Source organism: Anas acuta, chromosome 3, assembly GCF_963932015.1.
Source record: "Anas acuta chromosome 3, bAnaAcu1.1, whole genome shotgun sequence".
Lineage (NCBI taxonomy): Eukaryota > Metazoa > Chordata > Aves > Anseriformes > Anatidae > Anas > Anas acuta.
In genome coordinates, this window is record NC_088981.1 from 16,459,713 (window position 1) to 16,487,157 (window position 27,445).

Genomic DNA, 27,445 nt, shown 5'->3' on the forward strand with positions numbered 1-27,445 from the left:
CTGGAAAGATAAAAGCTAAGCACATTCCTTCCTTTCTAATAAAAGCTTAAAATTTCATGTAATGCTGGAGATTTGGAAATGGGTTTCATGGAAGGTATCATGTATTGTGAATTTTACAGAACAAACAAACAAAAACATGGAACTGTCTTTCCAGAAGTGATCATCTTTCCAGTAGTTTGTGAAGGATTGTCCATTTTCATTAACTGTCCACTGAGGAAGAGAAAGCATCTATCAGTAGGTGGGGAGAGGCGAAGGCGATAGCTTTACATCTTTATTGGATCTTGCTGGAGTGATTGAAGATGACACAATAGCTGAAGACGACACAGTGGGTGACAACAGTGATCTATCAGCTGGACACTGCCTTCCTCATCTGCCTCAGACGGAGGAGATCAAGCAAAAGTTTCAGTGACAACTAATTTCACTGCAAAGTTAGACATTAACTCATATCGCAGGCATTCACTGACTTTGCAAAGATACAGGCAGCACTTTACACAGCACACTCTGTTAGCTCTGCTGCTGGCAGACCAGAGGTGAAGTGACCCCCTGCACAAGCACAACAGTGAATCCAGATGGCTACAAAATTGATGTGTTGACATTGATCTCAAAGAAGTCTGCCTATAATAACTGCTAATTGCCATTCAAGCAATTTCTCCTTCAGTTCTGAATGTAGTCCTGAGTCATCAGTAATTTGTTTCTACTCGATTAATTGAAAAGCAGACCAGCTTGGTGTAGCCCAGGGATGACAGGTCACACTGTTGTCGAACCACACTGAGACTGGTTGCATGTAGAAACATAGATCTGTTCCTTGGTGCACAGCGTATTTCCTCCCATGCTTCTCTGGATGGTGGTTAACTCCTTTTTTACTCCTCTTTTTTTTTTTTTTTTTTTTCATAGTGTGGGTGCACTGTAATATCTGCAGCATTGAGAAGCTGAAACAGCTTCTTTTGGGGCTGTCAGAACAAAGAAGTTTGCCTAAGCAGTGAAACAAACAAGATAGAAAAAGAAAAAATTAGCCCAAAACAATGAGGGGAGAAAAAGACAAAAGGAGAGAATAACGGTAAGGATAAGGGGCATGGGAAAGAAAAAAAAAAAAAGTGGTTGAAAAAGGAGGCAAGAAATCAATGGGAGCAGGAGGAAAAAGAACCTAAAGAAAGGTGAGAGTGTATATGCAGCTGGACAGCATCTGGAGCCCTTTTGAGGGAACACCCCACATCTCACAGCCTCACCAGCACCTCCATGCATTAAAAGGAGCTGTAAGTCTCCAACTGCATCTGAACCTCTTTGGGTGAAATGCTTTGCCTTTCTGCCAGCTCTGCTACCTGAAATAAAGTACATCTTCATGACAACAGCAAGTCGTGAAGCTGCTCCTTACTGAGGCAGATTTATTAGAGTAATATCTGGGGTTGGTTTGTTTTTATTTAAAAGGACTGTTTCTTTTTTTCTCACATCCAAGCCAGAGAACGTGGCAGGGACCAGCAACACCACCTAGCATGCTGCAGCAGAGGGAGCCACAGAATCACCTTCCTCCTCACTTAACATGTCTCAAGGAAGTCAACACTCACTTACTTGGTTAGAAAATGATTTATAGAAAGAAAAATGTGTGCTCAGGCCTTCCCCATCGCTGCACTTTGCTTTTTCACCAATTATGAAATCAGAACCGTCCAATTAGGAACATAATCAAAGAGAAAGACATTGCACACAACCCCACTGTTCTGTTATGGGTCACTCTGTCTCAGCTAACAGGTTAAATAGGTCTTAAACTACTTTCCAGCAATGCTGTGCTTACAGAAATACGCATTCTGCCTGTCTGCTGCAGTTACCAAAGCACTGAAGAAAAAGCACTAATTACAAGAGTATGTAATGTGCTTTATATTGGTCTCAGGATAGCGATGTTTATTTGTTTGTTTGCTTGTTTAATCTCTTATCTTTCATTAAGATGATATTCTGCTTGCTAGGACACTGGATACCTCCATGTGCTTCACACAGTAAGATAATGAAATAAATAACCTAATTAGAGAAATAGTTTCTGATGACACTGGTATCATTTTAAAGTTTTTACTAGCTTTATGCTGTACTTCTTTTACAATAAATTACTGTTAGAAAGCCATTACAACTTTGATATCCTTTTCTATAGGAAAAAAAAAACTAATAATTCTAACAAAATTCTATAAATTATTCTTTCTTATACCCTCCTACATAATGTTTTCAGACTACAGGAATACAGAATCTGGCTAGCATGATTTCTTACTACTTGGCCTCTCCCAGAGCAGTTGCTATGTTAAAACATAATAGTATGTTGTAATATTTTAGCTTTCATAACCTTTTAGGTCATTTGCGTAACTGTACAAAGCTCTAATACAAGATCATTTCTTAGAAAAATTCCAAGTCTACACATTATTGTAAAGCCATAAGCTGTTTTTTCTCCTTGTTATGGTTGGCAGCATTTTTTAAACCTGCCAGTAAGTACACTTAGTAGTGAGTTCTTACTAAATGTTTTTCATTTTTGCCATGCTGAAATTGCCTTTCTCTCGGCCTGCACATTTTGGCACTCTTAGCTTTTTGTCCCTCTTTCCCTAGTCTTATTGCTCTTGGTGAAATGCATCCCAGTTCATATTTGTACTGTTCAATCTATCTCTAAAATTGTGTGTTAAATAAGAGTTCCCCTGCCAACAACAACAACAACAAAGCAGTTTTATAAAGTAAAAGTTGGATGATTATTCATTTTGAAGTATAGAGGAAGGTAACAGGAAAAAAATGAAGCCAGGAGAAATTCTCTCCGACTGATGAATGATTTTTCTTAGGTTTGCTAAGTAGCACATTAACATTGCATAGGCATTATTAAATTCTTAAGAGTACATCACTGCCATGTAAATTTCCTTGAGGCATGTGGTTAGATCACTAAGTATTTGCATTTGTCTTTTGAAAGAGTGATTCATACATAGCTGATCATGATTTCACATCAGATATACACTCTGTGCACCCCCCCATCCTCCCTGATGTTTTGGTCATGTTAGGAATGTTTTAACAATTCGTGTCCATAAAGAACAGTCCTATCTGCCTCTGGGTCCTGCACTGGCAATTTAATTCTTGAACCACAGATGCAGTGTGTCCCAGTCTCCCCCTCATTCTAGTCAATTTATCAAGTCTTCAGAAAATACTCCTCAAATTTATGAACCTGTTTGCTTTTGTTATTCCGAACTTCTATTTCTAACAGTTACAGCCTTTTTTTTTTTGGTTTATTCGAGATTAACTTAACACTGCTATAGGTGTGACTGTCCCTGTGAATGGCTAGTGAGGAATGTTTTAATTGCTGGTGAAGTGTCAATAAGAAAGCTATTATTTGTGGTTGTATGAAGTCTTTGATGTCTGAGGGTTTCAGAACAACTGATAACAACTAGTGACTGTTATGGGATACTATGCAAGCCTCTGATATCTGGCCAGGTGGCCAAGAGATTAAGAAGAAGAAAAAGAAGCTGAAGGACGGCTAGGAGACAAGACCTGCAGGGGATGCTGTATAAACTTGACACGGTTCCAAGGAGTACAAAGGGGAAGGACAAGAAAAAAACTTGGAGGGGAAGACTACGAGCCTTCAGCATGAAAGACCCCTAGAGACCCCCAGAGGGACCACCGGAGACTGATGCACATGCTCCAGTAGGAGGGACTGGACCCCGGAAGCTAATTATAATAACCTATATTTTTTAGAAGTAGTAATGAATATGTATTAGTCTAGGAGTATAAAAATCAGCTACTTGATGTGGCTGGTGTGCGTCCTGGTGGAGCGGAGACTCCCAGTGCACCCAGCGCTGTTTGCTTACCTCTATTCTTTTAATAAATCCTATTTTTTATTTAATCCTAATTTGAAGACTGAGCCATTTCTAACAGTCATAATCTTACTAACAGGTTATAAGTAGAAGTTATCCAAAGATGAATGTGATAAGAGGCATATTCAGAAATAACACTCCAGCCCTTACAGATATAACAACCACAAACAAGGTCTCACACAACACAATTCTGCTTTTAAGAAGATTGATATCTAAAAGAGGATTACTGCAAATTACCAGGTTAGATTCTAGTTTACATCAGCCTAATAGTGTGGAAACACCGTGATGGATATGTCAGTAGTGGATATTTCAGTGAGAAAAAAACAGTTTGAAAATCCGATTTTATATAGTTTAGAGAGGAAGAAGTGTGAATTACCCTCAGAAGACTTATCTGCATATTTGATTCATTCTCTGTGCATTAATTAAAATATTCTACTTTCATACTCAGTCAAGTAATGGGATACATGATACCATAGCATATACAATTTTGTTTAAAGCTGCAAATGGAGAGATTTAAACATAAAAGTAACTAAAGCTTTCCATGCGAATAAATCATTTGCTGGTAATGCAATTTGAAATCAACTGGAACTCCTTGCAAATTCATACGTGAATTTAATCAGTAATTTTCAGCCTCAAATATAGAAAAATCCCTTAATGTGTGAAACAGATTGTTTTAATGTAATATTTCATAAAGAGAAGTACCATTTTTCCATTTTAAATTAAGGTTATATTTCAAAATCAAGTTATTATTTAATATTTAAAATGGTGTGAAAGTATGTGAAAATCTAATGAAATAATAATACTGGATTTCAAAGTAGTTCAGTTTGACCTAACAATCATCGTTATTTTCTATTTTGATCATGATGAAACCACAGACTTTTCTTTTGAGTAGGACTAAAACAATTGGCTTTTAAAAATCAAGTATTTTTACTTCCTGCAGAGAAGGACCTGGGGGTTCTGGTGGATGAAAAGCTCGACACGAGCCAGCAGTGTGTGCTTGCAGCCCCGAAGGCCAACTGCGTCCTGGGCTGCATCACCAGAGGGGTGGGCAGCAGGTGGAGGGAGGGGATTGTGCTCCTCTGCTCTGACCTCGTGAGGCCCTGCTTGGAGTGCTGCATCCAGGTTTGGGGACCCCAGAACAACAAATACATGGACCTTTAGAGCAGGTCTAGACGAGAGCCATAAAGATGATCACAGGGCTGAAGCACCTATGAAGAGCATTCCTCCTGTGAAGAAAGGCTGAGAGAACTGGGGATGTTCAGCCTGGAGAAGAGAAGTCTTCAGAAAGACATTATTACAGCCTTTCAGTACATAAAGGGGGCTCAGGAAACAAGATGGAGAGCTACTTTTCACAAGGGCAAACAGTGATAGAACAAGGAGGAACAGCTCCAGCTGAATGGAGCTATAGTTTAGGAAGGAAGCATTGGTCTGGCAAAAGGACTAAGGTGTTTCTTAGAGCTTTAAATGTCAACAAAACAAAACAAAACAACAACAAAAAGCAAACAAACATAAACCCCAAACCCTAAAATTGAATAACATCTGGAGACTTGACTCACTAGCAGACTGTGCAGCATAAATCACTGTCAAAAACTCCTCCGGAACAGGTCTTCATGCATAACCAAACAGCTGCATTTTGCATTCACTTCGTCTTCTAAGTGTCCTTTAAAATATGTATTGCTGTAGATCTTTGTTGCTCCACTGATAAACAGGTACAGATGGTTTGTGCAGAGCAACAGCTGGTTTCTCCCTCATTTCATTTTTTTCTCCTAACTTTTCATAAAATGGAATGGTTTGGGTTGGAAGGGACCTAAAAGAGCATCTAGTTTCAGCCCCCCTGCCATGGGCAGGGACATCTCCCACCAGAACAAGTTGCGCAAACCCCATCCAATCTGGCCTTGAATACCTCCAGGGATGGGACATCCACAACTTCTGTGTTCCAGTGCCTCACTACCCTCATTGTAAAGAATTTCTTCCAAATATTGAATCTAAACCTACCCTCTTTTAGTTTAAAACTTTTTTTTTTTTTTTTCCTTGAACTCCTTCAGGGTGTTCTTCTTTTCCTGTTCTTCCAAACTGATGCAATGTTTCTCCATTTTTTACAGTTTTCATGAGTCACATTCTCCTCTGAGTTACAGTAGTAAAAAACCTAGTGTCACTGGATTTACACAAAATTAGCTGGTCAGAAGTGCTCTCCTGGCACCTGAGCTGGGCTACTGGGATTGCTTTCAGCAGCTACCATCCATCCTCGGAGGGATGCTACTGCCCCTGCAGTATTTCTGACCTCAGCTGTTGGCAGGGCAACACACTGAATGATTCAGTAAAGCCAAGTACCTCAGCTAACACAGCGCAAATCTGCATGCCTGGTTATGCCCACGGATCTTGGAGAGGCCGTAACATTGAGGGGGAGGAGGAGGTGAGCAGCTTCAACAGCTCCAATCGGAGCTGCAGCAGAGAATCAGGGTGAGGCCTGTGTTGCTGTTTCTCTTCTTTTTACATTTACTGTTTGTCAATTTATTTCCTTTCTCCTCTTCCAGCTTCTTTTCTTCAGAAATAGTAGCCATAAAAATAGGGTTAATGAGAAAGAAGTAAAAATAAATAGAAATGAACAAACATACATGTTTAATTCTGTTCATAGTTGTAAGTCGAGATGATTTATCATGCCTACTTTTTTCAATTTTATTTTCTTTTCACTCCCCGTTAAGATTTTCTTTATTCTGCTGGCCAAAATGATACCAAAGGTCACATAAAGTGCAGCATGAGATAAAGACCTCAGTCAGTTAAATGTCATGGTTACTTCTAGTAAATCAGTAATGGGCATATTTTTAGTCCCTTGAGAATACACTGTCAGATCACAAATGTTCAAACCAACTACTGTTAGCTCATTAGCAGCCAAGCAATTAAAACAGCTTTGCCCAAAGAGGAAAGAAATCTAAAAGCCTTCATTAATGGCAAAACCACTTAAATGATAACAGATGAAAATAGTAACAAATATCAAAAGGCCAGATGATGGCTCCAGTTACAGCTCATAAATGAGTTTAAAAGATGGAAATGAGCCAATTCTATAAACTGAGAGTAAAGCAGGCTGATAACATGATGGCTCAAAGGAATCAATAGGCTTTATTAATTCTATTTTTTCTGCAGAGTTACAGCTATTTTCTGCTTCTGGCTCTAACTACATAATTGTTAATCACAGCTTCCTGACAGATTCAGCTCTTTCCCTTATCCCCATGTGTACTTCCAGGGGTCCTTACACAGAAAAATAGTAGTTTATCAGGCTGTGCAACACTCATGAACTTTCAACACTACGCAGCATTAGCTTGAGTTTTTACATCTCCTTATTAGACAGCATTTGCAGCCCAGGGTGGCTAGAAAAAGAGGATTCAGAGCCCATAGGTATGGCCAACAAGCCTTCCATTGCTCCATACTCAGTAGCCTTTTGTCATAGTCCTACATGCTCAGTGGAAGTAGCAATGGAAAACAGGAACATTTTAATTTAAGAGAAGAGGCAAGAGCAGCAGTAGAACCTGTAATAGATTCATTAATTTGCAGGGCACATTGACTTAGTGAGTTGGCAGGACTTGCCACAGTTATCTGATCCTGAATTGTCATTGTTTTTGCATGCCTGGTTGTCACTAGCTTTGCTGGGATCCTGGCTTCAGGGATAAATACCAAATGAAAATGTATTCTGGAGTTCACACTCTTTAGGGCACATTTCACACTCCCAGGCATATCACATTGCATCAATTTCATATTTTAAAGAGTTTCTTCTTCCTTTAAAGCTATTTGTAAAGGCAAGGAGCTTACCATATCTGGATTCTGATAGAATCATATGATACTGTGAGCTGAAGCCCAAAATAAGTGTATTATATAGCCTTGCCCATAAAATTACTGAAGGATTTACAGTATTCCCTAAATGTTCCCACAGAGAAACAGCGGTACTAGTACAAGAGCTAACATTATTGTAAGTCATTTAAACAATACAGGGATTACAAAACTGGGTAAAATCTGCCATGTGCATTGCACTGTGTCAGCTCAAATGCTGCTGAAAGATTTCTGTCCCAGGAATCCCAGACTGGCAATCGGGGGATGGCTGCTTCCTCGCAGGAGACATGTTGTAGGAATCTGGTAGGCTATTGTCCTTTCACGCTCTGTGACGGTAATGGGCAAGAAGAGCAGGAAGAATCATGCAATTACAGAAAATATAAACCTTGCTTTGCAGCATAGCTATGGAGACTTTCCCTGCAGAGATCCCACATGTCTCAGGAGTTCAAGCTACCTGGCATGATCAGTGAAGCAAGAGATCAAAGGTTTCTAGGAACAAAATAACCACTCTACTTTCTTTTAGCATGACACCGACAAATGCTATCTTGCTTCAAGGAAGAACTGTCTTACACCCACCAAAACTATATCATTTGTTTATTTATTATGGTAAAAGGACTCACCTGCTCGTTCAGGTTCAAACCAGGTATTAATGCATGCTGACAGTCTGACAGCCGAAGTGTGTTCAGATTCTTCAACTATAAACTTTATTTTACGTGGCGTTGTTCAAAGCAACCAGTTTAATTATCGCTGGGATGTAGGTTAAAGAACTTTTAAGGGATAATATATCAACCACAATAAGGACTCTTCATCAGCTAACAAAAGAAATATCAACTGTATGGGTAGGGAAAGTAATTATTTCTAATATTTTGCAGAAAAGAACAGCTCAAGTCCTCTTAGTACTTCACATTTGTAGAATAATCTTTGAAGTAACAATTTCCATTTATAGTAAATCTCTGACACTTCTTTCTATTTTGTTATCTACTAAGAAAGAATTACTATATAGGACTTACAAGAGTTTAATTCATAATAGGGGTCAAGATATGCTGCTCTACTTTTGCAAAAATAATTTGGAAACAGAGTTGGTATGCAATCTACATGTCAGAGCAAGCAAATAAATGTAGGTAACATAAAAATTACTTACCCAATGAGTCCAACCACATACTTAAAGGTTGCATTTTATATTAGGACATTTTTGGAACTAGTGGTTTTAGAGGTTAGATTCTGTCTTCAAGTAGCTTTCACTAGACAGAAGGAATTCCTCACTGGTTGGATTTGCTAGGCCCAGCTCATACTCCCTGAGCAGAATTTGCATAGCACCATAATAAATACTGGGAAAGAAAAAGAAAAGAAGGGAGCACCAGCAAATAACAAATTTAAAAATGGTCCCTGAGATTTATTAATAAGAATTGTTAGACAAAGAAAACATGATTGCATGAATCTGATATCAACTCTGAATTGCGTTTAGTGAAATCAGTTGTTTAGAAGCTTGCAATACCTTCTCAGTTAGCTGCCACAGGCATTCTACTAAGTTTGAGTTCATAAATAACTTACAAGAGTTAGTCTCCCTCTTGCCAAAAATTCAAATTCAAATTCAAAAATTACAGAAATATTCTGGTAGTTTCTAGTGGTGGAAAGCTCTTCACTTTCTGAAACGTGTTCTGTGGTCATGAATATGTGCTGTAATTTTCTGACCATCAGCATTACATTTTCTTGTCTTGCCCAGCTGAGTCTGGAGATAGATTGAGATTCATGGGATTTTTCCCCTTGTAGTCGGATTATTTCCAGAGGCACTGGTGAAAAAAATAAAATTAATTAAAAAAAAATAAAAGAAAAGAAGTATTAAGATTTAGGTTATAAGACCCAAGTAGGGAACAACAACCATGGTGCCTTTCCCTTAGTCTTTTTTTGTAGCATTTCCAGTGTTAGAGCTGGAACTTGGGCAAGCAAAGGAGAAAATTGATTTTGAAATACAGTAGGAGATGGCACAAAGCCCTTTAAACACAAAACATAAAAATAACAACATATTATTAAAATTCTATGTAATATACATATAAATAAATATATAAATAAAATATATAAATATATATAATATATAAACAAAAATATATAAAAATAAAAGGTTTTTATTCTTCCAAGAGACAAGCAAAATTACCAAAGTCCTACAAGTCCTGCACATCCACACAGCTTTCTGCTCTCAGGAGTATGGTAGCTACCTATACCTTGCCCCGGCATGGGGCTTGGAAGTGGCCAGATGCAGGAGATCTGCAGCAATCTGTGATATGACAGTTACATATTGCACTCTGGTAACAGTGACCATTCTTTGGAACAACTTTTATCTTGCTGCAATAAGCCTTGTGATTTTCAGAGAAATATAGTTTAACTTCACCCAATGAATTTCTTTTCCCGTAAATTGTCATGGAGAGAAGTTAGATTTTTCCCCTGATTCTTAGTGTTCTCATGTTTCTCACTCTGATTATTTCAGGTGTTTCCAGTACTATAAGATTTAAAACAAGAGTAACATTAATGTTGGTCTTAGAGAATGAGCAAGGGCAATAAGGAGAAAAAACATGTTTTATCAGATAGACATGGAAAACCAGAAAATCTTTCAAGCAGTTAAAAATGGTTGAGTGTCTTAATGAAATAACACATTAGGCCTCCCATGAGAACATAGGATTATCTGATACCCAGTTGTGTTTTCAGTCACTCATGAATTTAAACAGCATAACATGGCTTTGAGCAATCCCAACACATTCAGTAGCCCCTGTGGTCTCGAATGTTCATTTTCCACTGCAGGATGATTATGAAACATTTTACTCCTCAGTTTGCCATCACTCATTACCTGACATTCTTTATCCATGGTTCTATCTTCTTTACCTGATCTTCTTTCTCCTATAAAATAAGCAGAGCCCTTATGTATGACTTGCCTCTATTTCTTAAATTCCATGTCGTAAATGCATACTTTAGTGTGTGCAGTAAATTATTATGAAATATTATTTCAGCTTTACATTTTAAAAACAATGCTCATAAGTATGTTCACTTTATTGCTTTGTTTCTCTTCCATTTATTCTCTCCTCACCTCTCAGATCAGTGGCTTTTCTTAGAATGGCTTGTCTGCCTGTCATATAGTGTAACTTAGTGTACCACTGCCTTTCAGCAGCCTCAGACATTTATATTTGAAAAAAATCATGAACTCTCAGAGTACAGAATGGCTTTCAGCAAGAGAAATGTCACTGGAAAGTGAAGATTTTATCTACAAATGAGATGCAATACCTATTTAAATGTCTCTTGCACTCTCATACACATTGTGCCTCAGTCCTGACCTACAGATGGGAATTTGCAGCTAGTTGCATGATAACTTTCAATTTTCCCATGGCATCTCATGGTCTGTGCTAGGAACCATCATTCTCTACCTTTACAAGGGACAATGGCTCTTGGACAGCAGGCTTTCAACTAGAGCAATATGGTACTTTGAACTTCTGCCTTTCCTACCCATTCAAATTAATTCCCTTATCAATTAACTGCATGTCCATTAATCAACAAAAGACACGGGATTAAAAAAAAAAAAAAAAAGATTATTTTTTCCTCCTGCTTTTTTTGTGACCATGTTCATTTTTGTTACATTTGAAGACTCTGGACATTACAACGAAGTGTTGAGGTACTAATGACAGGCAGAGAATTGCAGCCTGTCTTTTCACAGGGTTACTGTTTCATTTCAGTTGGAGCTCAGCGTATTATAGCTAAGCCTTGAAACTATTACAGGTGAAAAAGGACTTCTTGAGGCAGACTGTTCAAAATTTTTGAGCTTTGAGAAAAATGGGATTGATATACTACAGCCACGTTACGTGTTTTTGCAATATAAAATTGTCCATGTGTGATGATTGGGTGTATGAGGTAATAGGTGTCTGCAGTACTTCACAAGGGATTTTAAAAACATCAGTTAAAGCCCTGAGGTTCTCTCAGTCTGATTCCACAGCCAACATGCAGAGTTTTGCCATCTGTGGTGTCACAACAGCTATGATGAAAATGTTATAAACATAGTACAGATAATTATCAAAATAAATAGGTAGATGGACTTAATTATGCTGCTTCTCATAGCTGCAAAAGGAAACGTACAACAATCCCCAACTTACATAAAGTCACTGACACACAAAATTAGTTTTGGTTCTAGACTGAAAAATCGAGACTTTGATCATCCCTAATTTTTTTGACCAACCTTTGCCCAAGAACTTGTTTATCAAATGCAATTTTCTATAAGGATTTCACTCTGTTACACTGATAAAATTTTATTAAAGCAAGACAGTGACTCCCTGTAATTATTTGGATGGCAGGTAACATGGGCTTGTATGGGCATACATCTGGCTGGTGGCCAGTCACTAGCAGTGTTCCCCAGGGCTCAGTTCTAGCATTGCTTCTGCTCAACATCGTTATCAATCACCTGGATGCAGGAGCTGAATGCTTCCTTAGGAAGTTCACTGACTAGTAAACTGTGAGATGCTGCTTGCTCTACTGAGGGATGAGGGGCCTTGCCAACAGATTAAGATATGTTCAGCGTGCTGCACCTACTAGTTGTCGCACTCTTAGCCTGTATGTATTTGCTTTAAGACAAAAATTTCCCTGATGGGAAGAATGGTTCTTTCTCCTTCATCATTTTTTCCAGGACTGAGCAGGATTCAGTGCAGAATCCACTAATAAGGTTTTAATACATATCAAAGGAAGACCCACAGAAGGTGATTTCAGCAAATGCCTGCTGCAGTGCCTCCTGCTACCTTAATATGACCAAAGAGAGCTGAGTCAAGCAGGTTTTTGCCTTTTCTCCTGCTACCTGCCAAGATGTTTTTAGCAATATGCCTCTCAGTCCCTGCCAACTTCATTCTTAGTGAAATCCTAATAACTGCTGGCTATTGCTCTGGATGGTGGTTTCTACTTTCAGGCTGATTCTGCTTGTCTGCTAAAGCCTGACTCCAGGGACATTCATCATGCTGTCTCAATGGCCGGTTGGCAGTGTTTTGAATACTTCTTGAACTTGATTCAGACAGAGCTTACCCATGGGACAGCTTAGGCTGCCAGCAAGGAGAATCCAGCATGTTTCATATACTGTGGGCCAGATCCCTCTTGGGTATTCATCTCCTGCAAACTGAAAGCTTGCTGCTTTCCCCTGGGCGAACAAGTGGTAGGGCCATAGCCAAGGTGGAGCAAGAAGGTGTGCACTGTGCACCCAGGAGGTGGGTGTCAAGAGGAGGTATATATGTTGAAAAGTCTGTAATTCCTGCTGGTGCCTACTCAGCAGGCAGCCCACGTAGTAATGACAGTGAGGAAGTGGGAATAAATGGGAGCCAGGAGTGAGGAGAGGAAGAGAGGCAAGTGAGAGATGTGGAAGTGCTACATCTCCCCCACACTCTTGTTCTGCTCTAAATCTCATCTATTCTCCCATCTTCTTGCTGCAGGTAGAAGTAGGGTGAATATGGTGTACCCCGCCTGCACAGCCGAAACATGGCATAACTTTTTTCCCTTCCTTCTACCATGCACTCAAGCTCACTCCCAGGCAGAGTTGAGGGACATGACTTGTTGGGTCAGGGAGCCTGAGGCAAAGGAACCTTCCTCAGGGTAGCCCTGTCTTTTATCCCAGCTGTTCCATGATGCCTGTGTGTTGTACATTGTTCAAGAAATGCAGCAGCTTGTAAATATAATAGGACTTGATAATTCTAGAACTACAGTTATTAGGTTAGCATATAGAAGTGATAACTATGGGCAGCTCAACTTTGTGTCAGTTAGGCCAATTGGCAATTGTGGGATCAGACAATATCAGATGAACAAGACAGAGACCCAGGGCTTCCATGGTCAGAATGCTAGGAGAAACAATCTGGGTACAAAAAGCCAGCAAATATGCATTTTAACTTACTAAAGTTGAGACAATATGTTACGATCATATCCAAATGTCATTTATAGTTTGAGCTATTTTATAGCCTCAGCTATAATAATGAGAGGACTGGCACTCTGGCCGTACTCCTCTGGCCCTGAACCCATGCTGATGTGGAACTGTCTGCCCACAAATTTCCGAACACTACTTGAAATGCAGAACTTAGCTAAGGCAAAACTGTGTCAAAATAGGTTCTTTCCTTGTTAGCATTTCTTTCATATAATCTGGACTCTTGATTTTGTGTATCTACCTTTCTTCTTCTTCTTCTTTTTTTTTTTTTTTTACATTTGTTTTTATTTTCTTTTTGTATTCACAGAGTCAGAATTTACATATACCAGTGTAACATGACTGCCAATGTCACATCTGTTTTGCACTGTTCTTTATTTACCCATTCTGCTGCATAATTAGACAGTAGAGTACATTTTTTTACCTGTTGCCATGAAAAAAAAAAATCATCTTTTGAAATAAGTCTCTGAACTCTTTATTTTTTCCTACTTGGAGCTGGAATTACACATAGAGACTGGCGGAGGGCTCTGCTGGCTCCTGAGCTAATACAGACAATGAAGGCCAAGTAGAGCAAAACAGATGGGCTTCAAGGGGTGGGAAAGTACCCAGTCCATCAGCCTATTTAACACTTGGAAGCATAGGATGGCATTTATTTCAGTTAGTTTTTTAATTCTGCTAGGCTTTCAGTGAATTAGTGCTGCTTTCCTGTGCCCAGGAGACTCTTTCTGTTAGCGTGCTTCATATCTTTAATTAAAAGACTACTCAGAAGTGCCTTACCGACTTTTGCCCAGCCAGGGCTGCCATATGCTTCCCTCTTTGCTTATCTAATCCGTGCTACAGGCACTTAAAGAGTGTGTCAGTGCTAAAAGAAATGCGTCTCTCCTTTGAGGACCTTAGCTAATATCTAACGATTAAACCATACCTTGTCATTTCCTGGGACCTGTTGACTTGTTGGATCTCACAAAATCCTTAGCAGCTGTAACTTCCCACTGCTGAGCCACTAGCAGCCATGAATCTTGCTGGGATTATATCTCACTGAGTGGATCTTCCCAAGCTGTACCTGTTAATCAAATAAGACCCAGAAGCAAACTTCAATAAAGGCTACTTGCAAAAAGAGCACTAAATCCTCTCTAACAGTTTGTAATCCTTATGTTTCTGAATTGTGTTTTCCTTGCCAAAATACCCATAGCTTTAGTGTTATGACTCTGGCACCATTCTATGATTCTGGCTTCTGGGTTATGTACAGAGATGTGGTAAGTATATTGTCTGTGCCATCCATCAAATGTTGCTGCTAGCTATGAGGCTTTTGCCTACCAGTACATATGTTCATTGAGCTTATAAGAAAAGTACTTATCACTTTCACACTGTTCTCTGCTGTTTTATAGTTTTTATCAGCATCTTTCTGTACTAAGTTCTTTCTTTAGTCTTTTATCTGGGAAGACTGTTTTGACAATCTACAGGGCTTGGATTTGCTTTTGTTGTACAGTGCCATGTCTTCTTGGCTGACAATCCCTGCAAACCCATGGACATGTTACTTGGATGGAGAGGTGGGTCCAGGAAGGATGTTCCAGATACCTCTTGCATTGCAAGGAAGCAATCTGTGTCAAAATGCTGTAGTATGCCACACTCCTTACCGTGCCATACTCCTTGCCTTGCCTGATAACTGGAGTTGTTCACAGGCTAAGGAGGAATGGAAATGTTACCTGCAAGAAATTAACTCACAGCATATAGCCTCCCTTTTGTCAAAGGTATCAAACAGCAAGCCCTATGGCCAAAATAGGTGGTGGATTAAGGTGCCCTCAGATAGCACTTCCTTCTCAGTGCCCAAAGCTTTTGCACAGTTCACTTCCTCAATTTTGACGTTGATTGCTGTAATTTTACCTATTTCACAGTTTGATGTCTCATCTAGACAAACGGGCAAATCTGGAGCTCTGGAAAAACCTCAGGTGGCAAAGCTGGAAGTCTGAGTCACATATACAGTTAGGCAAAATAGGTCAGGGAAAATAAAAGAGGAGAAATGCAACAGTCAGTTTGGGATCTGTGATTGATTTACACAAGCAGAAAGAATTGTTTGTAGTCTCGCCCACAAGCGGGCTGCTGGTCCTTGACATTGAGTGACCACCCAGAGCTCCAGATTAAAGCTAGAGATGTTTCTAAGCGGATGGAGATCTTTCTGAGTCACTTGCTGGAACGAGGAGAGGCTGCCTGTGTCAAGCAAAGTCTCTGCGTCCCTGTGGCTGAAGATGCTGTACAAGATGTTTCTCTTTGCTCCACTGGCCAAGGAGTGGGTAATGGTCTTACTGAACCAGTCAATCACTTGGAGCAGTCCTGCCCTGGTGACACTGTGCTCTGTCTCTTCCTGGCGTGGCTGCAAAACTGTTTTTTCTTGCTTCCCCTCACCCAAATCCCCTTTGCCTCTAGTGGAGTCCTGTACATGGTTTCTGGCATGTTTATTTTGGTAATACCACACAGACTTCGCACATAACCTGCTTCCTGCATGCCCAGTTGGTTTCTTGTTGTTGTTGTTTTGCTTTGCTTTGTTTTGCTTGTTTTTCTTTAATCGGGTAATGCCAAACCGGTAATCCAAAAATTTTAAAGGGGAAAGTGGCAGGGCAGGAGGTTATGATGTGCTACAATTACTCAGTGGCTCAGTGTAGCTTTTGTAGCTGGGCTTCATTTCATTTTAAAATTGCTTTCCTCCATTAGTAAAGTTTTTCTTTCTTTTTTTTTTTTTTTTTTTAACGATGACTGATGTTTTTATTAGATTTTTTTTTTTTTTAAGTAGGGAAGGAATTTATTTAATTTCTCTATTGCTGTGTAAATGTCATAATGCATGGTATTTTACAAGTACTTCAGTAGGAAGGTTGATAGAAAAAAGGGGTCATTTTTATAATCATCTTCCAGATCAGTAAAGAGCGTATTGTCACTGACAAAAGAAGGAGGAAAAGCACCAAGCACAGAAGAATGAGTAATAAAAGCCTGTCTTCATGTCAAATAAAAACTAATTTTATATTATGTTATGTTTTTAAAACAACGCTTGACTGCCTGTAGTGCTTATTTCAGCAGAAAGTAACAGGAGTTTTGTAAACATATTTCTATCTAAATACTTGACTATGTAGGACCAAGCCACAAGAAATGCTGAAAAGTGTTGTGTTCCTATGACAGTTCAGAGAATTAAAAGGCACCAATCTCCTTTCAGAAACTGGACCTTAAACTCTCCCACATGCAAATTTAGTCCAATTAGAAAATTTCCTTTTCATTTTGAGGATGGGTCATCTAACAAGTAAGCCTGTTGGCTTGAAGAGCGCCAGCAACAAAGCACTTTGGTTTACCAAGATCAAGGCTTGAAAGGACTCATAATGAAACTAATCCTGGACTCATGCTACCCTGATGGAAGCACGCTACACTCATCCTCTGTAACAATTTGCAGATCAGTAGTGGTATCCTGGTACATAATGAGAGGTGCCTTTGATTCCAGAAATGCAGAGGTCTGAGAGCTTTTTTAATTGCAGCTCAGTGGCCTTTGGTGCCACATCTGCAGCACAAAGGACGTCAGTGAGACATCCTGCCTTGGCTCATTCTTCCTGTGTTTAAAATGGCTGTCCATTATAGCAGCAGTGCATCACTTCACCAACAATTCCTCTTGGATTGAGGATTTTGGTGTGAGAAAAGGTGCTCCTGCAGTACCCACTCACCTAATTGCTTGTAGGAGTCACAGAAATGCTTTGGGTATCTTCCCCTTTCTATTCCAGGCTCTTCTGATGATGAACTAGTCTGCATGGCAGGAGGCCATTTCATCTGCTTTAATTACCTCTTAAGCAAAAGTTCTGCCCTGATATCCTATAGACATCATGGCTTTGGGAAATGCCTTAAACTTCTCCCAATCCTCCTCCCACAGGGTCGTTAGCTGTGCTCTGAGTAGGAGGTGACTAACTCTCACTCTATCCAACTGTAAAATCTGTAAAATTTAAGAGATTACATTTACATGTACATTCCAGAAATTCATGGCTCAGGGAAAATGAATCGAGGGATAAAAATGAATATGTAAAGTGACAAACAAAAGTGAAATGATCTGAACAGGAAATCTTCTGTGCAGGGATTTTCAATTTGATTTTGCTACAAGAGAAACTACCAAGCACAATAACCTGTAATTAAGATTAAAAGTCAGGAAAAAAGTTTTCAATAGTTTATGCCTGTATTGAAAAAATGCTACTTGCCTGGGCAGTGTTAATTACGAGGTATGTGAGTTACCATTGGTCATGCCTTGAGCCACAAGTTAAGTTTTGCTGGGTGTAACCACAAGCATGGATCTCTGTGCTTGGGAAAAAAAATAATAATAAACATTAAAATTAAATAGTACAGAGGATGGGCCGCTGCTTAGGGAGAGATAAGGGAAAAGGAATAATACAGAGGAAAGAGACAGGATGCAGGATGAAGGAGTTGCCATCTTTTTTTAGTTTGCTCATGGATTTCTCAAAATAGAAACCTTTCAATAATAGTTTGCTTTAGATTTTGCCTATGGAACTTTTTCAAAGTGAAAGTGGCCTTTGACAGCACCCCGTGTTCTTACAGTGATGGAGAGCTGAGTATCAGAATGAACTATTTGTCTGTCTCCTACATTCCTTTGTATCAAGTAAAGAATTAGGCTTGTCACTGCAGGGAAAATCATGCTGACATATGATACGCTGAGCTTTGAGAAGATGCACAGGATGCTTCAAGCATTTTTTTGTTTTGTTTCTTTGTTCCTCTGCTTGGCTGCATTCCTTAGTAAGTGGGGCAGAGCTATATGCAGCTTGTCAGAAGTGCCTCTCCTAACTGTATTTTTCCATACTGTAGCAGTTACATCACTGACTACAATCTTCTGGCAGCTAGAAGGTGGAGACATGAGGCAGGCAACTAAGATAAATGCAACTTTTAAGCAAATGAGTTATTTTCATCCATTGCAAATGTTGTAGTGACTGTGTTTTCCAACAACTGCACTATGCTAACCTGTAAACAATACACTGACGGGGCTGGTATTTAATTTTAGGGTGAATATCAATTGGATGTATATAGGCCCCAGGAAGGTAACAGAGTTGGGCTTCTTTGCTTATTTTTTAGTTCTGTTTATGAATTTAGCATTTACTGAGACTCTTTTTTTTTTTTTTCTTTTTTTCTCTAAGAACAGTTTTGCTATGCGGGCTCATGACCTTGTTTTGTTCTGTGTGATCTAGTAAAGAAGACAGACTCTTTTGCACTTGAAATTGGAAGACTACTGATCTATCCATCCTGCAGATGTTGTAGAGATGGCTCATTTCTGAGTTGCTTAGACTTGTTTTGAGGTGGTTTCTACCATACTTAAAACATTACTATTTCACTGAAATTAACATGTATTCAGAAAGAGGTACTTGTCAAGTTTTGCTGAGACATAGACAATACAACAATTTTAGCAGGACTGCATCTAAAATATCAACTGATATTGAATTAAATAATACCAACGCTAGGAAGACTTTGCTAATTTCTCTGAATTGTGCTTATTAGTGAACTGTCACAGAATGTCCAGGCACTCTTTTTGCTTTAGTTATAGCTTGCAAATTGATTCATTAACTATCAAAACCAGAAGACGCATTCACGTGCTGTACACAACTGCACACACTAAGATGCTCATCAAGAATAATACTAAGTTGTTCATTAGTAATCTAAAGGCAAAGAGCAAGGGTGATACAGAAAGTAGAAGAGACAAATTTTTTATAAAAATTGTGTGTGCATTTCATCACAGTGACCGGTTTAATTATGGAGATTATCAGTACTGCCTGCTGGAAATGACTGTCAGTTCCCTGAAAAGTCCATTACTAACTGCTCATATATTTGCTACATGTAACAAATGGCACACAAATCATCTGTTCAAGCTGTTTGTTCCAATCTAACACTTGCTGGTGGCATAGCCTGAAAATACCAAGCATCGTGTGTGATAGAAACTAATCTTTATGTTTTCTTATTTTTATTCTATCTCGGTTTACACTCATGAGAAGGGGGAAGAGACATTTTTAAATGCAAAATCCTATCACAGAGGTAAGATAAGATAAAATACATGCACTGGGTTCAATGCAGTTCTTTCGTGACCATGCTCTCTGTGACAGCCTCATTCTATTCTCCTTCCCTCCAAGTTCCTCTCCATACCCCAGGCCCCTGCTTTATTCAGTGCTCAGCTTAATGTCAGAATTTTGTTCATACCCAGTGTCTGATTTTCAGATGAACAAGTTCCTTTTGGTCTTCTCACAGTATTTATAACTGCGTTCCATGCTCTATAAAGAGTTAAAATACCTTCATAAACACCTTGAAGCCATAGGAACAGAGTCACTCCTCTATTAACAGTGGGGCAATTCAAAGCCCAAGAAATGTAGGAAAATAAATAGGCAACCCATATTGTAACTGAGAGCTGTGCCATTTTGGATATTACACACAGCCCAGACACTGTGATATGAATGCTAAAGTTATTTAAAAATAAGACCCAAACTCTTCAATTTTGTGTAAGCAGAATCACTAAAAAGACTGAGTACACACAAAAGAGTCAGCACACTCCTCTCCTTGCTGACTTAGACCACAGTCAAAACAGTCACTAGGTATATGCTTACACAGCTCTTCTAATACCCTTGTCACTGCCAAGAAGCAAAGTCATTGTGATTCCTTGTGTTAGTACAAAACTTCTGCATGTGACTCTCAGCTTCTGTTTAATCTAGCACAGAGTTTATGCCAAATGACCAAAATGACCAAATGTTTATGCCTTTGACCAAAACCAAGTTTCTCCTTATTGCACATACAGGAAAAACAAAATATTGTTAGAGTTTGAATTTCTTAGCTTCCTAGAAGCATCTTCTCGATCACAGGAATGTCAGTGGTGTACAATAGCCATTAACTGAGGCTGACAGGATGTCTTGGGAATTACTCCATATACTAGAGAAATTGGCAAGGAAATCTTGACATGAGGGACATCTCCCACAGACTTCAACCTCTTGATGACTTCATGTGCTCTGCTTGGTCTTTCAAGTCTGACTGCTCTGCTATTGGACTCCATCTTAGACATCTAAAAATAAATCTTCTGATGTGGTTTATTCTTTCAAAACAACCTTTCATAACATTAATTTTAAACCAAGACGCTGATACAGTCATTTTGTTGCAATTAATATTATAGTCCCATAGGCAAGAGCTGATGGTCATCCTTTGTTCTTTTCTGTGGTGACACAAATTTGGTGTCACTTTTCCTTAATTATGCAAGATACATGGTAGTACACGTGAAAGCAAGTTCGAATACTCTAATGGCTTTACATATTATGAAGCAGTTCTGTAAAAATTAAAGATTTGGTATAGAGTTATTTGAAGTGAAAAAACAGAATCAGGGTTTTATGCTCCACAGTTGGCACATGTATGCTATGCAGTAAAGGAACAAATTCACCTGTGGCTTTAAATAAAAGATATAAAAATCTTTTTTTAAACCTCAAACTGTAAGAGTCTCCAAATCAATATGTTCACTTAACATGCAGTGACCTAGACTTGAAAGGCCACAAGGTAGCACTGAATCATTATCTATTTCAGAGAATTAAGAGAGAAAGAAAAAGTCAAGCCTATTTTTAGCTTTGAAATTTATGGCCATGATATCATCAAGCTAAATGAACATGATCTGATCCAGGAGCTGAAAGACAAGGATATCTATCCTTTATGCATCTTCAAAAAAAGTACAAGCCCAGGTCTTGGAGCTTTAGGGAAGAAGTTAATCTTACTGAAAGATCTACTAAAGCCTCTGGCAAAGAACTTAAATCTTAACAGATCAATTTCTCTTGCAGAAACACAATTCTACTACTTCTCTTATATTTATTGTTAATTTACAGGTAGTACACTGCAGAACAGACAATTTAGGATGGAAGCAAAGTGATTTATCTTTGTATAATAAGACCATGTGAATCTATACACCCATTAAGAGCTTTTGTATGGCCTAAGAGTTGTAAAACTAGGCTGCTTTAACTAACTAAAGGTAGTTGAGTCACTGAGAATCTCCCATCCCAGGTCCCCTGGTCTGTATGGAAGAAACCACTCTAGCACCTTTCATAAAGATTTGTCTGTGTATCAGGACATCTTTTATAAAGGAAAGCTAATTAAAAGAGGCTTGAGCACAGAGACGACTGGGGTCACTTTGAAATACTGTAGAATAAATCCAAATTCATTTCTCAGGGCAGTCTGGTCTCCTGCACTTTTGCTTCCTCGCCTGGGCAGACAATTTCACCACATTAGTCAACAATAATTTTCTCAGGGAGTTTTAGTTGCAGAAGTATGTTGTTACCTTCTAGATAGCTGGAAGACTAGATTCAACACTTGAATGCAAATACTGATCTCAGCTCTACTTAAAGGGAATCTACTAATCGGGAATTTCTGTGGCTTATTGATTGTACTGACTTATGGACTTGTCTTAAACAATAGCTTCAGCACTACTAAATAGACAAAGCTTTCTGAAAGTCTTATAAAAGATATTTTTCCCCTTCATTGGCACAGTGTGAACCCCAGATACACTCAAAAAAAAATTAAAAATAAAAATAAAAATAAAAATAAAAATAAAAATAAAAATAAAAATAAAAATAAAAATAAAAATAAAAATAAAAATAAAGGTTTGTTTGCTTAGCAGGAGTCTCCATGTTGGCCTTCATCGTGGAAATGCCACACACCAGTAGCAGCAGTGTGGAAGAGCCACCAACCAATTTCATGCATTCTGCTCCAGAATATTTCAGAACATCTATAATGAACACGGTAACTCAGGAACTATTAGTCAAAAAAAATAATAATAATTAATTGTAATGCCAATGTTATCATAAACTGTGGGAGAATAGGATTAATGTCTCCCTACATCAGATTAAAATTATGCAGAATTTCTTGTTGTTTCTTCCAACATCTGTAGTATGCTACAGTGTTTAGTTTTTCAATAATTAGCACTCCAGCTATCACACATATTGATGATGTTGTTTTTCTAACATCATAGCAATTTATCTCATGTGGCTTTTCTTGTCAGCTTTCACTTCTGTTGGAAGAATTTTTGACTAAATTCCCCAGCAAACTGAATCTTGCTGAACAAGTTTTCCATGCTTGGAGTATTTCTTCCCATTATATACAAGACTTAAATCATTTCCATTGCCTAGCAGACACTTCAATTCATTTATTTTCTGTGACATAATTTTCATGCCCAGACAAACATCCCTGGTTAGTAGGTTTAGAGTCATAACACCACAGCTTTTAATAGTATTTTGCCAGATTATTTGGGACTTTATGTTTCATAAGCATTTGGGCCTCTGAATGGCACTGGCTGCCCATCAGCTGTTATTTTTGTAACAAGCAATGTTTCTAGGCAAGGCAAGGCATTATTAACTTTTTGTGCTCCATTCTTCTGGCTAATCTTTGATCCTCAGTGGCAAATGCTAAGTGTGTCTCCTTAGCCACAGTGTAGTTGTGCAATTTTGTCCTGAGCATGAATTCCATAGAAACGCAGGAACAAGGATGCCAGCATACAAGGTCAATTGAGTGGCTCCAACTCTGCATCTGAGTGCCATCCATAGTCTTACACATAAGGACAGGACGGGTATTGTCTAGTGAGAACAGGCACAAGTGTTCCCTTCATTGTATCTTTTCATGGTCTGCAATGTTTGGCTATATAGATAATTTCTGAGTGCTCTGCTGAAGGAAGTTATAGTTAGGTTACAAAAAATTATTGAGTCACAACTGCTAAAAACTGCTCTCTCTATGGACAAGCAATTGTATGAAATGAAGATGAAAGACCTGCAACAGACTGAATACTCCTTTATCTCATGCTTTTGCTGTAGAAAAAGAAATTCATGCTAGATTAATGCATCTCTTTTTCTGGAATTGTGCTTGTGTGTCTACATGACAATACCCAAACAAAAAAGACAGCAGGAAAGCCAGTTGTGAGCAAGCTATAGCACAAAGACTTTTTGCTAGGTTATCATGTGTGGTTTTGTCTCCAGATAAAAAAATTATATTTAATCTATAATATAAATTTATATGGCAGCATTTTAAATCTGTTTCAGATGGAAGCAAAATATAATTTCTGGCTGTCTTGGCATTCAGAAGCCCTAAAAACTTCCAGACTGCCTTTAGCTGAGGATGTTTATAGAGAAAATAACTGTAGCTTTTACCTCAAATGAGAAAATTAGTTTTCAGCGTAATAGATCAACAATAAAGCAATTTAAGCAATACGACAGTAATAGAGTTTTAGGGGAAAAGGTATATCTAAAACATTCAGAATTCTTAAGTGATACAGCTTTATGAACCTTTTAATAAGACATCTCTATTTTATTCTCCCCCTCCACCAGTAAACATTACATTATTTTCTATCATTTGAAAGCATAACTCTACCAGTTCCACAACAACCTTCTGGAATAAGATGAATGCTGACGTATTTTTAAATACTGATTTAACTTTGGGAAACTGAAGTTTAGTACTAAGTGAAAGAGATCTAATCCTTGTTTAAAAAAAGAGGTGTGTTTTTTTTTTTTCCTCTCACATCTCGAAAAAAATGAAACTCACCCCTACAATTTATCCTTTCAACATTTCTTATCAGATGCTGAATCCTACTCAGTTCAGAGCAGCAACACCCATTTCAAAGACAGTCTCTATTCAGAGTTGTTTTTCTTTCCAGACACAAGACTGCTGCAACTGTGTTGCAGCTTTACTAATACCGCAAGTTTAATTTCAGCTCATGATTCCTGAATTGCCTTTTTTTCATTATATTCATCATTTTTTTTTCATATTTTTTTCTTCCCCTCTACCTGCAGCGTGATCTTTCAGAATAAACAGTTCACATTGTGGAGTTTGGTGCTTAACCCGAGGCAAGCACAGGGATAGATAGCTCCTTATCTCTGAATGTGACAGCCCCCCAGCCCAGTGCTCCCTCCCAAGAACTCTCTTATTGGAAGGGAGAAGCTGCTGCCACAGTCACATCCCTCTCCATGCTTTACACTCACTCACCTGTCCTCCATCTGCCTCTATTATCTACTTGTTTCTCTTGCACTACCCTCCTGTTGCATATTTCTGCCATGCCATACATCCTCATGCATATTTCCAGTCCGCTTCTTATTTATTCACTCATTCATTCATTTATTTACTTTTTGACATTTCCTGTCTGAGAAATGTTTACACTTTCCTTTATTGTTTCTTTCATTATTACTTGTCCAATAGCCCCAATTAGATGGTCCCTGTTCTACGGAGTTCATTCACTTAACAAACAGCTGATATATAAGTACACACAGTGTTGGTCTATCCTTCAAGTTAAATATCCATTAGGCTATTACTGCTCACGATAAAGTGTGCAGATGTGTCCTGGTGTCTACGTGTCTATACAACTTTCCACACCCATATGTAAACCTCTCAGTTAAACATAACATTGGATTTCCATATCCATTATTATCAAAGACGTTTGGTTTTGATACCTATTTTGTATTTCAAAAAATTTAAGTATTTACCCTGACAAACTAACTTAAGGCAGAACAAGATCTCTCTTGTTCGTTGGATCTTAGTTTTGAGCTACTGCAGAACTGGCCACAGACCTTTTTGTGAGTCTGAACTTCACGACCCTGATTTGAAAAGTCATTGCTTTCCTAGAATAATTTTGATTGTTTATGTTAGAGGATTTTGTTTCTACAACTCTGTAAAGTATAGTGCTAAGTCTCAGCAGGAAGTGTGAAGACATGCCACCTCCACACGCGTGAAGTACCAAATGTGTGTTCTTTAAACACATCAACAAGCTCAGGAGACAGCTGCAGAGAACTGGATCGCAGAACACAGCCAGGCTAAATGAACAGCCACTGTCCTGATACCAGTTCTTCATCAGCTGACGAAGGCAACCTAAGCCTACTATATCCAGTTTTAACTGCAAATCAGACATGAGAAATTTAACTCAGGCAAGCTAAAAATGGCACTATATGCTCATTCTTTATCATGATCTCCAATCTGTTCCTCCAGCAAAGCCTTGGAAATATTTCTTTCATTACTATATTAAGCCAAGAAGATGATATGTGCAGGCTCATGAGTCTATACAAACGCTTTTTCTAAAATGACAAGCTTTCTGCAATCTTTTTCTAAAATGACATTTTTGACAGTATCCTGGGTACCAGAAGAAAACAATGTGTCTGCGTAGGCCACACACAGTTTTTGAGAAAAGTAGAATTCCCTACGTCAGTGCCATCTTTGATATTTTCCCGAGGCTTTAGGATTAATTATAGCCAACCTTGCAATGAAACAGTCTCTGTCTTGGCTTTGCCATATTTAAATGTTCCAGAAAGCTGCAAGGTGTAGTAAGGCTCCTCAGTGGCTCCCACAAGGTCAATTGTATTTTCCACCATGCATAAAAGTGAAGAAAAGCCTTAATAAACTGACATCATCCTGCTAGGATCAAACCCAGCCGCAGGTGCATGCCTCCCTAAGACATACACAATTCTGACCTCATTTGCCATAGTCAGTGTTACCCTGTGCACAGGAGGATTATGAACTTGCTGGTACAATGAATGAGGGAGGACAGAGGACACAGCACAGAGGACATTTAGGCACATCTACACTACAAATTGCTCCAGTGCTACTCTCCAGGAATGTTTGCTCTGCAGGGGTCTCCTCCAGACTCCTGTTTTGTACTCCCCCCGCTGTGCTGCAGCTACTGCTGGGGTGGGGGTGCGGGTGCCTCTGCACTGATGAGCTGGCGGGGGTGGGAGCTGTGCTTCCTATTTTAGAATGGTCTTCAAGTGTAGTCCTACATCCATCTTAAACATATTTGTCTAGACCAAGGACACCACTGTTCCCCTGAGAGATTGGCAAAAAGCCCTCCCTGAGCACGCTGCCCGGAGGAGCACAGACAGAGGCTCAGCTACGCTCAGTCCCTGCTAGAGCCCTGGGCAAGACTAAAGGCTCATCCCCATTCTTAACACCAGACATCATACTGAATTTAAAATCCACACAGAGGAAGCCGTCTTGAAGCAGAGGACTTTTATTAACACCACTTTCATTACTGCCATTTCTCCGACTTTTCAGATAGCTTAAGATGTGATTTTCTTTCAGGCTGCTTCCTCACCTAATGGCCTCAGTCCATTCACCAGACACCTGAGGACTGCAGAGAAGCTCTCTCAACACCATTTACAATGTGAGTGACACTCTATCTGATGCTAATACTCTGAAGGTCCTGCTAAAGGGCACCACAGCAGCATACTCTGTGCACCACATTGCCAGCCCAATGGACTAAGAGCACGGCTTTAGAAAACCACTGCAGCACCAAAGGTGATGGGACGTTTGATGCTTGGCTTACCTATCCCCTGGTTCTAACGGAAAGCAGGGTTTCAGCTCCTGCTTTCAAGACCACTAATGATAAAGCACTTCACTGAAGCAGTTAGCTTCATTGCTGGGCACCAGTCTTTCATGCCAGCTACAACGAATCATTTACCTTCCTACAGCCAAGGCAATAATGGGTCTGTCTGATAATTCCTTTGTAGCTGTTCAAGCATGCTTGTACAACAACACATCATAAATCAGAATTAAACATCTTAAAATTGAGTTTCTCTGAAACAAGAGCTTTTTGAAAATTACATTCCTAATATAATAAACCATGCGACTGCTCTTTCTTATGCCTGAGGAAAAAAAGTCCCTTTTCCTTATTTTTCTTTCTTTTCTTTTTTTTTTTTTTTTGTAGATAGATGGAGAGGATACATGTTGTGTGACAGTAATACGGGACACCAGAGTTTATTTGTAGTCAGAAGAGACTTAAAGAGGTATTTGTTTTCCTCAGGAAGAGACTGTGTTTATTAAATAATAAATAACTTTGCTAATGCATCAAGATGGTGTTATATATAGCTTTCCATGC

The 27,445-nt window shown here is 38.9% G+C and overlaps 2 long non-coding RNA genes across 4 annotated transcripts in view; one reads left to right on the forward strand and one right to left on the reverse strand.

Annotated features, from left to right (window-relative positions):
• The first annotated feature begins 6,043 nt into the window (after positions 1 to 6,043).
• LOC137853471 (uncharacterized) lies at positions 6,044 to 27,378 on the forward strand. Its single transcript, XR_011094527.1, has 3 exons — positions 6,044 to 6,281; positions 26,650 to 26,731; positions 27,275 to 27,378. It is a non-coding gene; the product is annotated as an uncharacterized lncRNA (long non-coding RNA).
• LOC137853470 (uncharacterized) overlaps positions 20,331 to 27,445 on the reverse strand; it is a 51,556-nt gene continuing 44,441 nt past the window's right edge. For all 3 annotated transcript variants that reach the window (XR_011094525.1, XR_011094524.1, XR_011094526.1), the window contains one exon: positions 20,331 to 20,629. This is a non-coding gene — a long non-coding RNA (uncharacterized lncRNA). The remainder of the gene's footprint in view (positions 20,630 to 27,445) is intronic.